Here is a 16,468-nt window from a genome sequence, read left to right as displayed (position 1 = left end):
TGGGTACAGTGGACACCCATAAGTCTGTCTATAAAACAGGTGTCCCTGATCACCTACCACATGCCCTCACCGCTTCATCATGTTGTGTTATTTTCCAATGAATTAGCACCACTTGACACTCCATATATTTACTTATTTATTTATCTCTCTCCCCCACTAGAACGTAAAGTATGTAAGGGCAAGAACTTTGTTCTTTTCCTACTTCCTAGAACAGTGCCTTCAACTTACAAGGTGTTATACAAATATTTGCTGAAAATGAATGTATGAATTCTTTGCCCTTTCACACTACACTCTAGTCAAACCAGAGGCTGCCCCTCCAGAGCACAAGTTCAAGCCCTGTGCCTTCTGTACCTGTTCCCAATACCTGGGTTGTCCTTTCCTCATTCCGGCAAAATCGTCTTCCCCCAAGCCCAGCTCAAATGATGTCTCCTCGGTCAGGCCTTCCTCGATTTTTCCTCTATTTTCCTGCTGCACTTGATCCTTTTATTATAATTAACCCACTTTATAGTCACTACGTTTACCTTCCTAGATAACTGTAAGTTGCTACTGAACACAGACTTCTAGTCTCCTCTGTATCCCCGTGCCGTAACAACAAACCTATAAGCCTCTCGGTGTTTATTAAAACAATTTATTTTCTGAGTCTCTGCCAAACTAGGGAGTGGATAGTATAGTCTCCTCCTCTTTATCAGTGAGCCTGGCATCTGTGGGAGGGGCTTAGAGCAGAGAAAACCACCAACGGATCATAACTAAGGTCCTGAGACTGCAGTGGCAGAGAGCATGGTGAAGTTAGCCCACTGCATGCAGAACACCCACACACGAGTCAGCATATGCAATGGACTACACTTGGTATAACATGTGCACAATCAAGGTTTACAAATGTGTTCTCATGCACTCGTAAGGATCTTCTAGCCCACGCGGAACAGACAGAACACACACAAACGAGCCTGGAGGAAGTGAGAGGGCCAGCAGCTGCACCCTAACATCTTAAGGGGTAACATTTCTGTGACTACAGTTTACACAAATCAGATAATTTGCCTCCTTTCTTGACACCCTGCTTATCACGGGCAAGGACAAGCCTCTCAAGTTTTAAAGCTAAAGTACAGGGAAGATCTGTGTATAGGTCTTAAGATGTTTAAGAGCTAGTACCTGCATTAAGCATCCAGGTTATAGAATGAAAATTTATCTTGAAATTCCAGTCTCTCCTTCTCTCTCTCACCTCCTATCCCCTATCTTCCCAGCTCCATCTCTATTCCTTCTCCTCTACTCCCTGTTTTATTTATATATGTGCATCATTTTATATATACACAGAATATGTACTGTCTGTCAGGTTTATTTAATAAAGTGCACACTCCTCAGGCTAAATTTAGAAAGAGGACAAGATGAACACCTTCTCCTGTGGGTCACTGGTGTTCCAAAGATGAAAGATTCCTCAGTCTTAAAACACAGCAAATACCATGTTCCTTCTGACAGTTAGATGCTAGAAAAAGGCAGGCGGATCCTTACAATTCAGACGGTATTAAGACCCACTATCAACAGAGTAGATCTTAAAGCAGAAACAAGAAAACACCAGCCTTCTAAGCTCTTCCTGTCTGAAGATACGTACAAGAGGTGGCAGTGTTCTCCCTCACTTGCACCCAAAGGGTAAAAGCAGCAAAAATATCTTAAACACATATGATAACAAAGCCACTCTTCTGGTCCACTCTCTTTTGTTTTGCTTCTAGGGATGTGTCCCACGCTGAACCTTTGCTTTTTCTTTTCTCTTTTATATACGCTAAGAACCTGAGAGGCTTAACCTTTTCTTCCACATCTCAACCAATAAATAGGACAAAATAACATTTTTATCTTTTTATGTATTTTCCATTCAAATTTTTTAAAAAGAGGTAAGTAAGCTACTTCAGTTCATACTTCTCACACAAATCACCTTCCAAACTAAACTAAGTTGTTTGTGACCATAAACAGGAAAAACACCATACCCTATCAGCACCTTCAGACATTTCCACCTTAATGTTACCAAACACAACAGGCCTAATGTCAGAACTATTAAAAATGTTAAAAATCCCCAACCGCACTCAAAATGCATACCAAAGTTCAGGTAAAGGAAAAAAAAACAGAAACAACTCACCATTATCTTTATTTTCTTTCAAAAACCCATTAACAGCACATGGGAATTTAAAAATAGTGTCATCATCTGGCACCTGATGCCCAATTGTACAAATTCTTAAATAACGAATAGTTTCTGGTAAGTCCTATAAGGCAAAACCATGAAAATATGTATTACTTCATTTGTCAGGAAAGAATAAAAATTTAATTAGAGAAGGCAGAATATAAACCATCGATCCATGAAGAAGATATAACAATTGTAAATATTTATGCACCCAACATAGGAGCACCTCAATACATAAGGCAAATACTAACAACCTTAAAAGGGGAAATCGACAGTAACACAATCATAGTAGGGGACTTTAACACCCCACTGTCACCAATGGACAGATCATCCAAACTGAAAATAAATAAGGAAACACAAGCTTTAAATGATACATTACACAAGATGGACCTAATTGATATTTATAGGACATTCCATCCCAAAACAACAGAATACACATTTCTCTCAAGTGCTCATGGAACATTCTCCAGGATCGATCATATATTGGGTCACAAATCTAACCATGGCAAATTTAAGAAAATTGAAATCATATCAAATATCTTTTCTGACCACAATGCTATGAGACTAGATATCAATTACGGGAAAAGATCTGTAAAAAATACAAAGACATGGAGGCTAAACAATACACTACTTAATAGTGAAGTGATCACTGAAGAAATCAAAGAGGAAATCAAAAAACACTTAGAAACAAATGACAATGGAGATACGATGACCCAAAACCTATGGGATACAGCAAAAGCAGTTCTAAGAGGGAAGTTTATAGCAATACAATCATACCTTAAGAAAAGGGAAACATCTCGAATAAACAACCTAAGATTGCATTAAAAGAATTAGAGAAAGAAGAACAAAAAAACCCCAAATTTAGCAGAAGGAAAGAAATCATAAAGATCAGATCAGAAATAAATGAAAAAGAAATGAAGGAAACATTAGCAAAGATCAATAAAAGTAAAAGCTGGTTCTTTGAGAAGAAAAATAAAATTGATAAACCATTAGCCAGACTCATCAAGAATAAAAGGGAGAAGACTCAAATCAATAGAATTAGAAATGGAAAAGGAGATGTAACAACTGACACTGCAGAAATACAAATGATTATTAGAGATTACTACAAGCAACTGTATGCCAATAAAATGAACAACCTGAAAGAAATGGACAAATTCTTAGAAATGCACAAGCTGCCGAGACTGAACCAGGAAGAAATAGAAAATATGAACAGACCAATCACAAGAACTGAAATTGAAATTGTAATTAAAAATCTTCCAACAAACAAAAGCCCAGGACCAGATGGCTTCACAGGCGAATTCTATCAAACATTTAGAGAAGAGCTAACAGCTATCCTTCTCACACTCTTCCAAAAGATAGCAGAGGAAGGAACACTCACAAACTCATTCTATGAGGCCACCATCACCCTGATACCAAAACCAGACAAACACGTCACAAAGAAAGAAAACTACAGGCCAATATCACTGATGAACATAGATCCAAAAATCCTCAACAAAATACTAGCAAACAGAATCCAACAGCACATTAAAAGGATCATACACCATGATCAAGTGGGGTTTATTCCAGGAATGCAAGGATTCTTCAATATACGCAAATCAATCAACGTGATACACCATATCAACAAACTGAAGGAGAAAAACCATATGATCATCTCAATAGATGCAGAGAAAGTTTTTGACAAAATTCAACACTCATTTATGATAAAAACCCTGCAGAAAGTAGGCATACAGGGAACTTGCCTCAACATAATAAAGGCCATATATGACAAACCGACAGCCAGCATTGTTCTCAATGGTGAAAAACTGAAACCATTTCCACTAAGATCAGGAACAAGACAAGGTTGCCCACTCTCACCACTCTTATTCAACCTAGTTTTGGAAGTTCTAGCCACAGCAATCAGAGAAGAAAAAGAAATAAAAGGAATCCAAATAGGAAAAGAAGAAGTAAAGCTGTCACTGTTTGCAGATGACATGATACTATACATAGAGAATCCTAAGGATACTACCAGAAAACTACTAGAGCTAATCAATGAATTTGGTAAAGTTGCAGGATACAAAATTAATGCACAGAAATCTCTGGCATTCTTATACACTAATGATGAAAAATCTGAGAGTGAAATTAAGAAAACACTCCCATTTACCATCACAACAAAAAGAATAAAATATCTAGGAATAAACCTACCTAAGGAGACAAAAGACTTGTATGCAGAAAACTATAAGACACTGATGAAAGAAATTAAAGATGATACAAATAGGTGGAGAAATATACCATGTTCTTGGATTGGAAGAATCAACATTGTGAAAATGACTCTACTACCCAAAGCAATCTACAGATTCAATGCAATCCCTATCAAATTACCACTGGCATTCTTTACAGAACTAGAACAAAAAATTTCACAATTTGTATGGAAACACAAAAGACCCCGAATAGGCAAAGCAATCTTGAGAACGAAAAATGGAGCTGGAGGAATCAGGCTCCCTGACTTCAGACTAGACTACAAGGCTACAGTAATCAAGACAGTATGGTACTGGCACAAAAACAGAAATATAGATCAATGGAACAGGACAGAAAGCCCAGAGATAAACCCACACACATATGGTCACCTTATCTTTGATAAAGGAGGGAAGGATATACAGTGGAGAAAAGACGGCCTCTGCAATAAGTGGTGCTGGGAAAACTGGACAGCTACCTGTAAAAGTATGAAATTAGAACACTCCCTAACACCACACACAAAAATAAACTCAAAATGCGTTAAAGACCTAAATGTAAGGCCAGACACTATCAAACTCTTAGAGGAAAACATAGGCAGAACACTCTATGACATAAATCACAGCAAGATCCTCTTTGACCCATCTCCTAGAGAAATGGAAATAAAAACAAAAATAAACAAATGGCACCTAATGAAACTTAAAAGCTTTTGCACAGCAAAAGATACCATAAACAAGACCAAAAGACAACCCTCAGAATGGGAGAAAATATTTGCAAATGAAGCAACGGACAAAGGATTAATATCCAAAATTTATAAGCAACTCAGGCAGCTCAATAACAAAAAAACAAACAATCCAATCCAAAAATGGGCAGAAGAACTAAATAGACATTTCTAAAAGAAGATATACAGATTGACAACAAACATGAAAGAATGCTCAACATCATTAATCATTAGAGAAATGCAAATCAAAACTACAATGAGATATCACCTCACACTGGTCAGATTGGCCATCATCAAAAACTCTAGAAACAATAAATGCTGGAGAGGGTGTGGAGAAAAGGGAACACTCTTGCACTACTGGTGGGAATGTAAATTGATACAGCCACTATGGAGAACAGTATGGAGGTTCCTTAAAAAACTACAAATAGAACTACCATATGACCCCACATTCCCACTACTAGGCATATACCCTGAGAAAACCATAATTCAAAAAGAGTCATGTACCAAAATGTTCATTGAAGCTCTATTTACGATAGCCAGGACATGGAAGCAACCTAAGTTTCCATCAACAGATGAATGGATAAAGAAGATGTGACACATATATACAATGGAATATTACTCAGCCATAAAAAGAAATGAAACTGATGAGGTGGATAGACCTGGAGTCTGTCATACAGAGTGAAGTAAGTCAGAAGGAGAAAAACAAATACCGTATGCTAACACATATATGTGGAATCTAAGAAAAAAAATGTCATGGAGAGATTAGTGGTAGGACGGGAATAAAACATAGACCTACTAGAGCATGGACTTGAGGATATGGGGAGTGAGAAGGGTAAGCTGTGACGATGTGAGAGAGTGGCAGGGACATATACACACTGCCAAATGTAAATTAGATAGCTGGTGGGAAGCTGCCGCATAGCACAAGGAGATCACCTCTGTGTTTTGTGACCACCTAGAGGGGTGGGATAGGGAGGGTGGGAGGGAGGGTGATGCAAGAGGGAAGAGATATGGGAACATATGTATATGTATAACTGATTCACTTTGTTGCAAAGGAAAAACTAGCGCACTATTGTAAAACAGTTATACTCCAATATAGATGTTTAAAAAAAAAAAAACAAAAAAAAACTCCATCTCCAAGTGGACGATTCGAAGGACACATGTGCACCAAAGTGGCCGATTTATTCAATCCCTTTAATGGGGAGAACAAGTTTAAAATTGTATTGCTATAGTTTGCCCCAAAAGCAACTATCAAATGTTGGCAGGACACAATGAAGGCTTACCTTTGTTAACATAGTTAAGTCTCTCTCTCTCACAACTAGCCCATTTAGCTCCACGTTCCTTAGCGCACCGACGCACTTAACTCAGCATTTAAGAGCTTTACACAACTAGAAGGTCACATCTTTATTTCTTATCGCAGGAACATGACTTCTGTAAACTTTATTTCTGTCACAACCTAAACCAAAATTATTGTAAAATGAGTGATTTAAACCATATATTTTATCATCATTAAAAAGCATATAAATTAAAAAGAAGCATCTGCTCTGTGCTAAGGATTGGAAATGACTCCTGTCCTTAAAGCCTTCATTAAGGAGGGAGATGTATAAACTCAAAATTTCAATCACATGAGATAAAGAAACATAACCTTTATGCACAGAGGTTCCTATGGAGGCAAAAAGTTATATCTAAGTGACGGCTTCATGATAACCCCGAAGTACAATGTAGAAAGATGAGACCATGCAGAGTTGGAGTACAAAGTGCATTAACTGCTCAGGGAGCATCTGTACAAAGACACTCAAGGCTGACACCTGCTGGGCACAGTAAATACTGCAGGTGGCGAAGACTTAAAGGCCAGGGGTCCAACTGTGAGAACAGACAGAAAGGAAAATAGAGATGCTGGCCTAAGCAAGCCTGGGAGAGAGCATGGACTGTGTCTCACAGGTGATGAGGACTGGGGCTACCACTGGCTGAGTAAGGGTGCCTCCGCTGATTAGTAAAAGGCACCCCGCTGCTGAAGGACTGATTAGATAAAGGGAGTGATCACAAAAAGCTCCCCTTCCTCAGGGCAAAGAGCCCTATGAGGCTTGGCCGAACACAGTTCAGACTACACGCCTCTGTGCAGAGCACACGCTGGGCGGCTAGTATGCACTAACTCTGTGGGCAAGCCATTTGCAGCATTATTTTAGGCATATCTTTTTATCTTAGGATTTTACTTAACTCGAGTAGGCAGATGAACTTAGAGGAACTGAGCCCAGGGGCCGCAAAACCACCCAGGAGTTTCTGCCATATTCTGGGCAAAATGTAATATGGATGAAGAAACAAATTTAGGAGGAGGCCAAATTTTACAAGATAGACCCACTGGATATGCAAGACAAAAAGAAAGTTCAGTGAAGGAACTCTAAAGAGAATGGGCTCTACAATAAATATTTCTTACATTCAGTGTAAAATATTAGGCAAAATTAAGTACAGTGGCCTTTAAGGTCCCTTCCAGCTCTAATTTCTTTTGATTTCTAACTTATTACCCTGGTTAGTCCCATCAGAGGTACAGAACAGTTCTTACACCTGAATGGGATGCAAAGAATAATCTGACTCCTCTTCACCAGGGGATGAATTGAACTGTCCTGGAAGAAGAGATAACAGGTGGTGTGAACCCCAGATCCTAGAAAAGGGCCAGGCACACGATAAGTATTCAGATTTTTGAAAACAAATGAATAATCATTTCCTCTCCTAGATCTTCACACCCTTTCTCTGCTGGCTACTTTCTGTCAGCTTATAAACATCCTCAAATATACCCACTTAAAAAACTCTCAGACCTATATTGCTTTGGATCTTCTTGTGGATAAACTAAGTCTCTAGCATGCCTTCAAACACCTGTCCTCCCAGAAAGCCCAGATCTGTACCTTGGGCCCAGACCTGTCTACCAGGCCCCTCTAAAGCACTGAAGATGAAGTAAGATCCTCTCACCACCCCCAACCCCTTTCTACTGTGCTCTGTATCTCTCAAAAAGATGCAGCAGGGCTTCCCTGGTGGCGCAGTGGTTGAGAATCCGCCTGCCAATGCAGGAGACACGGGTTCGTGCCCTGGTCCGGGAAGATCCCACATGCCGCGGCGCAACTGAGCCCGTGAGCCATGGCCGCTGGGCCTGTGCGTCCGGAGCCTGTGCTCCGCAACGGGAGAGGCCACAACAGTGAGAGGCCCGCATACCGCAAAAAAAAAAAAAAAAAAAAAGATGCAGCAGTAAACTGTCACCCACGCTTGCTGCCCTCCCTTTTCTAACTGGTCACCAGGCCTCACCCATTCTCTCTCAGATCTGCAAAATCCAGTCCCACCTGTTATAACTTAAGTGGGACCCTTGGATTACAATTCACCCAGCACCCCATCAACTGCCTTCCACATGGAGGTCCAAGTGAGCCTCTAAGCCAGAATTCCATTTCACTGTTCTTTGGTGTTTCCCACAGCTTTCACCATAAACATCCAAACTTCTGACAGGACAAACAAGGCCCCTTTGTGTTGGGCCCCACTACGTTTCCAGGATCAACTCTCATTTCTTTCCCAAACCCTGCGTTTCAGTCCTGTACATTAGTTTTCCCACATTTGCTTATATTTCTCAAACTTTAACACACACTGCTCTCTCCTGCCACCCCAGGAGCTTCTACATATCCTCAGAAAGGATGGCACCTCCTTCAAGAAACCTACCCTGAACTTTCCCTTCCAAGAGTCTGTGCTCTGCAAAGGGGAAAGATGGGGGGGATAAATTAGGAGTTTGGCATTAACATATATACACGACTACATATAAAATAGATAATCAACAAGGACCTACTTCATAGCACAGGGAACTCTACTCCATATCCTGTAACAAACTGTATGGGAAAAAGAGTCTGAAAAGAAATAGATACATGTATAACTGAATCACTTTGCTGTACACCTGAAACTAATACAATATTGTCAATCAAGTATACTCCAATATAAAATAAAAACTAAATTAAAGAAAAAAGAGACTCTGTGCTCTGTAGCACCAGAACTCACTTCTTCCAGAGCACGGACTACTGTGATTGTGTTTACCTGCCACCCAGTAGAAGGGAAGATTACCTAGGGCAGAAGCATCGCCCCCAGCAGCCCTTGGTTCTGACAACTCATTCAAGTGCCCGAATACTTTACAAACATAACCTGCTTAATTAACTCTAAGAACCCACAGAAAGAGTGCTTATTAATATCATTTTACAAGTGTGGGGATTGTAGTGCAAAAGAAACCTGCCCAGGCCACAGACAGCATAAGCCCTGGAATTCAAACCCTAAGCTGTCTTCACACCGGTGCTCTTTGCACTATATGATACAACTATTGAAAAAAGACTTTTTTTCCCTAAGCCCTGTTTTAATGGAAAGGAAATGGAGCTGGGATATATTCATTTCCTAATCGCTTTGGTGTGTACCTGGCAAAATCATTCAACAGACCAGGTAACATCTGTGCAACAATTAACGATGCTCCAAACTGTGCGAAGTGTTCTACATTGTAGAGTCTAGAAGCATGAACACAGTGCATCCCTGTAACCGCCACAGAGACTGGGTCCTGTTAAGCCCATTCTACAGATGAGAACACTGAGACCTAGAAGCCTTAAGGCACTAGGCCGAGGTCACCGAGCTGGCAGGAGTCCTAGGCCGAACGCACCGTCTAGTGCACGCACACCCGGGCACTAGGCACCAATTCGAGTGCCCACTCTCTATCTGGTACCATCTAAAACACCAATTCGCAGCGCCCACACGAAGGCCCCTGGAAGCAGGAAGTACAAACCTGTCTCGCCAAGCCGTGGCAGTAAGAAGCTCTGGAGACAGATCAGGGGCAGAGGGTGCTCAGGAGCGGCACCCACTCCACCCCGCGGAGGCGGTCGGCGTTAACTGCAGCAGGCCCTCCTGCAGGGAAGCGCGCAAGGCGGGCAGAGGCAGCGAGTCCTGCAGCGCGCACAGGTCCTCACAGCGCGAGAAGAGGTTGGCCGCGCTGTCCCAGCAAGGCTTCACCTAGTGATCATGGCCCGAGAGCGGCCTCGGGGACGCTGGCTACGGACACGATGCCCACACCTGCCTGGGGGCCCCGACTCACCTCCCGGCCCCTCGTGCGCCCACCGCCCGGCGGCTGCAGCCCCACAGCGTGCGCAGCACCCGCGTCGCAGCCAGAAGGCATAGGGCCACGGGCCCCAGCTAGGCCGGCCCCTCCATGCCGCGCTCCCGCGACCCCGCGTGGCCTACTGTTGGCGCCGACATCAACGACCTCCGCGCCGCGTGGCGGGGGTTTAAGCCAGCGTGCTCGAGGACGTCTGTCCGCTCGCCGTGCGTCCGTACGCAGCCCCGCCTCCCACGGTGACTCGGACTGAGGAGCAGGTGCGGGAGTTTCGAGACTAGGGCAGCGCGAAAGGACGGAGGTGTGGAGAATTTGGGGTTTCCAAAAAGCGTTTGCTGACTCATCCACACAAAAGTGAGACCTGGTTGTATCAACGCATTTGAAAAGTAAACTCCCGGTAAGTGTCTGTACTCGCCCCGCCCAGGAGAGAACTTGCACTCCGGGAGGGACACAGGAAAGGCTGAGTGAACGTCTGCCTGTGGTCCGTTACCTGGTGCAAGGCTGCGTGAATTTCTGCGGTGAGCTCTTAATTTCTGTAGTTTCTGCTGACTTGACACGGTGGTTGGCAAATGGTGACGTGTTTCCTGCATTCAGGACATGATCGTGGTTACTAATAATCACTTGGTTTTCTACTGACACCTCCACAGATAATTTACTACTGAATATCCACTTTACAGAAGAGAAACTGAGGCATAGGAAGTGAAGTGACTGAGTAAGAGGAAGGACTCAGACAATTGGTGTTAGTAAATTAACCCTGCAAGGAGGCCCTTAGCCTGTGGTGGCTGTAGTGATGCGGCCGCCTAGGTAAACCAACCAACATCTAAGGCTGTCAACGCCTCAGGGTGACGAACACCGCTGAGGACAACCAGTCACAAACCACCAACTAGGCTTGAAAGCTATAGCAAGTCAGTCATTTCCTTGCTTTGCTTCTGCGCTTTTAAAAGAAAAATGCCTGCAGCTCCTGTGGCTGGAGAGCTCCTCACCACTTCTGCTTTGGTGATGCCTGAATTGAATCTATTTTTATGCACATAAAGTGTTAAAATTTAAAATATGCCTCAGTTTGTCTTTTAACATTGGCCGAAGAAGTTGGATTTGTGTCCAGTTTCTAGAACAGTGGTCATCCTCTGGTCAGGCCTTAGGCGTTACGTGTACAACGTACCTCTTCTACCACCACCTTCTGGATGCCTCCACCCACTACCATCTCCTGCACATCAGATCCCCTAGATGTGGTCAGCAATGGCTTTTACATGCAGCGTGCTCACATTATCACATTGCAGACACTCCTCCGTCCTCCAGCCAGGGTGTGAAGTGAACCATTACCATTCCTGTTGAACAGCCTGCTGTACCCACTTTCCCAAACACAGCCACTCCCCAGATGACCCTGGGCAACCACTCTTCTGAACTTGGACTCCATCACTGCCATGGATGTCTTTCTATTTAGGCTACATGTTTAAGTATTCTTAAACCACATATAGTATTCTACTATGTTTTCTCTTGTTACTTGCTTTTTTAGTGTTATGTTTGCTAGGTTCATCCATGCTGACACGTAAAGGTCTGTCTAGTTCATGTACTTTCCTCACTATGTAGGATTCCCATGGAGGGAAATACAATAATTTATATGTGCATTTTCCTGTTGATGGACATTTAAATTGTTTCCAATTTTCAATATGATTTCTTTTTAAAAAATATTTTATATACTTTTAAAAGGTTATTTTATATTTATAGTTATTACAAAATTTTGGCTCTATTCCCTGTGTTGTACAATACATCGTTGAGCCTATCGTACACCCAGTAGTTTACATCTCTCACTTCCCCACCCCTGTATTGCCCCCTCCTCCCCCTCCGCACTGGCAACCATTAGTTTGTTCTCTGTGTCTGTGACTCTCCTTTTTTGTTATATTCGGTAGATTGTTGTATTTTTTAGATTCCATATATAGGTGATACCCTACAGTGTTTGTTTTTGTTTGACTCATTTAACTTACCAGAATGCCCTCCAAGTCCATCTATGTCGCTGCAAATGGCAAAATTTCGTTCTTTGTTAAGGCTGAGTAGTATGCCATTGGTTATATGTACCGCATCTTCTTTATCCATTCACCTCTTGATGACACTTAGGTTGCTTCCATATCTTGGTAATTGTAAATGCTGAGGATCTGAACATTGGGGTGCATGTATCTTTTCAAATACATGTTTTTGAAAACACATGTTTTTGTTCTTTTTGGATTTATACCCAGGAGTGGAGTTGGAAGGTCATGTGCTAGTTGTACTTTTAGTTTTTTAGGAACCCTCCATACTGTTTTCCACAGCAGCTGCACCAGTTTACATTCCTACCAACAGTGTACCAGGGTTCCCTTTTCTCTAAAAATTGTAAATTTTCTTCCTAGGGGTAATTGAATGATAGTTGAATAATAATATAAGATCAGGTGAAGTCTAAAGAAATTTTAGAAAACCTGATAAAGTAAGAAAACATCTGTTTGCTGGCATCTGAATGTTAGAGAGACACCAAGACATGTGGGCCAAGTTCTGGAGAGAAGGGAAACACAGACGCAAGTTTGACATTTGGTGCAGCTTTTCTCCTTGGGGCATTTGCTGATTGAAATCTTACAGCCTAGCAGCTGAAAATCAAAGGGGTTCAGAAGACTCTAACGACAAAAGCCAAACGTCAAGAGCTGTTTTACATTGATAAAAAGCATTTTAGGGCTTCCCTGGTGGTGCAGTGGTTGAGAGTCCGCCTGCCGATGCAGGGGTCACGGGTTCGTGCCCTGGTCCGGGAAGATCCCACATGCCGCGGAGCAACTGAGCCCGTGAGCCATGGCCGCTAGGCCTGCGCGTCCGGAGCCTGTGCTCCGCAATGGGAGAGGCCACAGCAGTGAGAGGCCCGCATACCGCAAAAAAAAAAAAAAAAAAAAAAAAAAAAAAAAAAAAAAAGCATTTTAACGATGTAGAAGCAGAAAATGAAAAGAAAGAACTTTGCATTACATTTAATAAAAGTTTAGGGAGATCTTTGTGGTATATTAGTGAACTTATTTGTGGAAATTTACCCATGTACATTGTGTTGGAGAGGCACCGAGAGTTCAAGAATTCTCACCATTTGAGTACACAATTGCCTGACATGTAGGCATGGTGGCAGCCATTTACATAGCAATGATTTGGAGGATGTTGTGTTAGTCAGCTCTTGCTGTGATAATGCTTTGGAACAAATTGCACTAAACTCAGTTACATAAACAAGAATTTATTTTTCTTGGACCTATGGGCTAGCTGCAGTGGCTCTCTTTTAGACCTCTAGATGGCTGGTTCTGCTCCGTGTTGTGGGTCAGTTTGAGGTCTGTCACACACATCTGCTTCTGGAGCCCAAGTGTGAGGCTGCAGCTCCCAGGCCCTGTCTTCTCACAAAGTTCACTGAAACATAAGTGGTGAGTCCAACCACACCAGCCCATTTAAGGCACTGCTGCTCATTTAAGGCCATCATGTCTTCTCACACTTCATTGGCCAAAACATGTCACAGATCTAAGCTGTATTGAGAATATGTGTATTTGTTTAAAGTTGGGTGCTCTCACAGAAGAATATTGCATTTTGGACAGTGTTACCTGAGCATTTTCATTGGCATTTGCAAACGTGATAAACGTTGTGTGCCCGTTTTCACCTTTGAGAACTTTTTGAATTTGTGGGACCATTTCTATGGGAAAAGAGGAAGGTACACTTTAGAACTCAACGCTAGTTATGGTATTGTTGGGAGAAGAATTAATGAGATAAGGTCAATACAAATGAAAGATTTGGGATTCACATATTCATCATTAACATTAGCATTCTACAGAACATTCCTGGAGAATTGTGATGCTTGCTTTATGTGATTTCTATCATAAATCGTTATAATTTGACCAAGCCACTTCAGTAAAACATACATCATACAGTACATCGCATTTTAGTTTTTCCTACCACTCCACAACTTATCATCAATACTGTACCATAACACAGAAACAGAAACAGAAACTGAGTGAATTCATTGTTAGCAGATGGGCTTCACAAGCAATACTAGTGGAAGTTCTTCAAATGATAGCAGACAGTAACTCAAGCCATAAAAACAAAAAAAAAAGAATGCTGACTAGAGCAGTTGTGTAGGGAATTATAAAAGATAATGTAATTTCAAATTTCTTCTCCTTTCTTCTCTTAACTAAGTTAAAAAGTAAGTGCATAAACAATATGACTATATTTGGATTGTTCCGTGTATAACATAAAGAAATATCATATATTTGATGATATGGCAGAAAGAAGGCAGTGAGAACAAAGCTGTATTAGAATAAAAATGACAGTAGATCATAAGCTGAATCCGCAGGAAGAAAGGAAGAGAACCAGAATTGGTAAATAGATTAACCCAACAAACTCAAAAATATTTATTTGCTCTACTTTCTTCTCTAAGCTCCTTTAAAAAATAAGCTTGTGAGAAGTAATCATTATGATAATATGTTGTAAAGTATGTAACATGTATAAATGGAATGGAAAACAAAAAAGAGGGGAAGGCATACAGCTCTCTAAAAGTACAGTTTCTGTTTCTCAGTGAAATGAAGCTAGTAAAAATCTGAAGAGATTCTGAGATGTATTACATAAGCCCTAGCACAGCCATTACTCAAGCAATGTGGTTAAAAATCATTAAAGGAATTACATGTGACAGTAGAAAATATCTACTTACTATAAAAGGAAAATGGAGGAACAACAATAACAAAAAAACAAAAACATGAGACGTAGAAAACCAAAGGTAAAATGATAGACATAAATAAATCCTACCATATCAATAATAAAAACTAAATGTAAATGAGTAGCAAATCGTAGAGACAGGAAGTAGATTAGTGGTTGCCTAGAGCTGAGAGGGTTGAGGAGAATGAAAAAACCTTGTTAATGTGTAATGGGATTTTTGTGAGGGGACAGAAATCTAAAATTGGATTGTTGTGATGGTTACACAAGTCTTTTAGTGGTTACACTGAGACCCACTGAATTGTATACATTAGAGTGTTGAAATTATGGTATGTAAATTACATCCCAATAAAGCTGTTAAAATTATGATGATTTTATATTTATAAATTTGAAAATTCATCCAAAATGACAAATTCTTTAAAAATGCAAGCTAACAAGACTAACCCAAGAAAGAGAAAATATCTAAAAAACCTATATCTACTCCAAAAGTTGTTTGTACAATTAAGTACCTTTACAGAAAATGATTTCCAGGGATAAATGGCTTTCCAATAAATTCTTCCAAATATTTAGGGAAGAAATATTGGTAATCTTACATAAAAATCTTCCAGGAAACAGAAAAGTATATATTGATCAAAATATTTATAAGGCCAACATAAGCTTCAGATCAAAACTAAAAAGAATATTAAAAGAATAGAATCACAGGCCAGTTTCTCTTTTGAACATGCATACAAAATGTGTAAACAGAAGCACAAACTGTATCCATGATATGTAAAACAATCATATATCACAATCATAGTAGTTTTATTCTTGTAATGCAAGGTTGGTTTAATATTCAAACATGAAGCTGATCCCAAGAATGAATTAGATTGGAAGAAAAAGTCATTTAGAACAGAAGTCTTGGGAATTCCCTGCTGGTCCAGTGGTTAGAACTTGGCGCTTTCACTGCTGGGGCCCTGGGGTCCAATTCCCGGTCAGGGAATTAAGATCCTGCAAGTCATGAGGCAGGGCCCCGAAAACAAAAAAAAAGGTAAAAAAGAAGTTTTAACCAGGAGAAGCACAAGATCGAATAAGCATAACAGATAACACCTTATGAAAAGTAGGTGAAAATGACGGAATATTCTAAAATTTTAAAACAAAAAGAAACTTTTAAAGATTCAAGAGGATGTGACAAATATTGTACATAGGAAAAATATAAAATAAAATAAAATATACAGATGATGGGAGCCCAAAAGTCCAGATGCCCATGTCCTGTCTCTGAAGATTCTCATTCAATGGGTGGTAGATTTCCTCTATGTTTAAAAACCTACAGGTGTTATAAAGCAGAAACTTAACACATCATTGTAAAGCAATTATACTCCAATAAAGATGTTAAACAACAACAACAAAACAAACCCACTGGTGATTCTGATACGACTCACAGACAATGTGAAGCTTCTGCTTTACAGGAAATAATACCAGATTATTTTGTTATTTTATAGTTCTATTAACAGGTTGTACTATTGATGGATATGTCTGATGTCAAAATGCACTCCCCACTAGGGATAAAAAAGGAACTAATAGTCCCTACTGCTACTTGGTG

At 40.7% G+C, this 16,468-nt stretch overlaps 1 long non-coding RNA gene across 2 annotated transcripts in view; it reads right to left on the bottom strand.

The window, feature by feature from the left end:
* The window catches only part of LOC136794078 (uncharacterized), a 120,637-nt gene that overhangs the window by 24,738 nt on the left and 79,431 nt on the right, over window positions 1–16,468 (bottom strand). Inside the window, exon 8 of one of the 2 annotated variants that reach the window (XR_010840357.1) lies at window positions 13,396–15,876. The exons of the other annotated variant lie outside the window; for it this stretch is intronic. This is a non-coding gene — a long non-coding RNA (uncharacterized lncRNA). Of the gene's footprint in view, window positions 1–13,395; window positions 15,877–16,468 lie in introns of those variants that run through there. 2 annotated transcript variants of the gene reach the window in all.

Source organism: Kogia breviceps, chromosome 4, assembly GCF_026419965.1.
Source record: "Kogia breviceps isolate mKogBre1 chromosome 4, mKogBre1 haplotype 1, whole genome shotgun sequence".
Taxonomy (NCBI): Eukaryota; Metazoa; Chordata; class Mammalia; order Artiodactyla; family Physeteridae; genus Kogia; species Kogia breviceps.
This window is presented reverse-complemented; position numbering and strand designations above follow the sequence as displayed.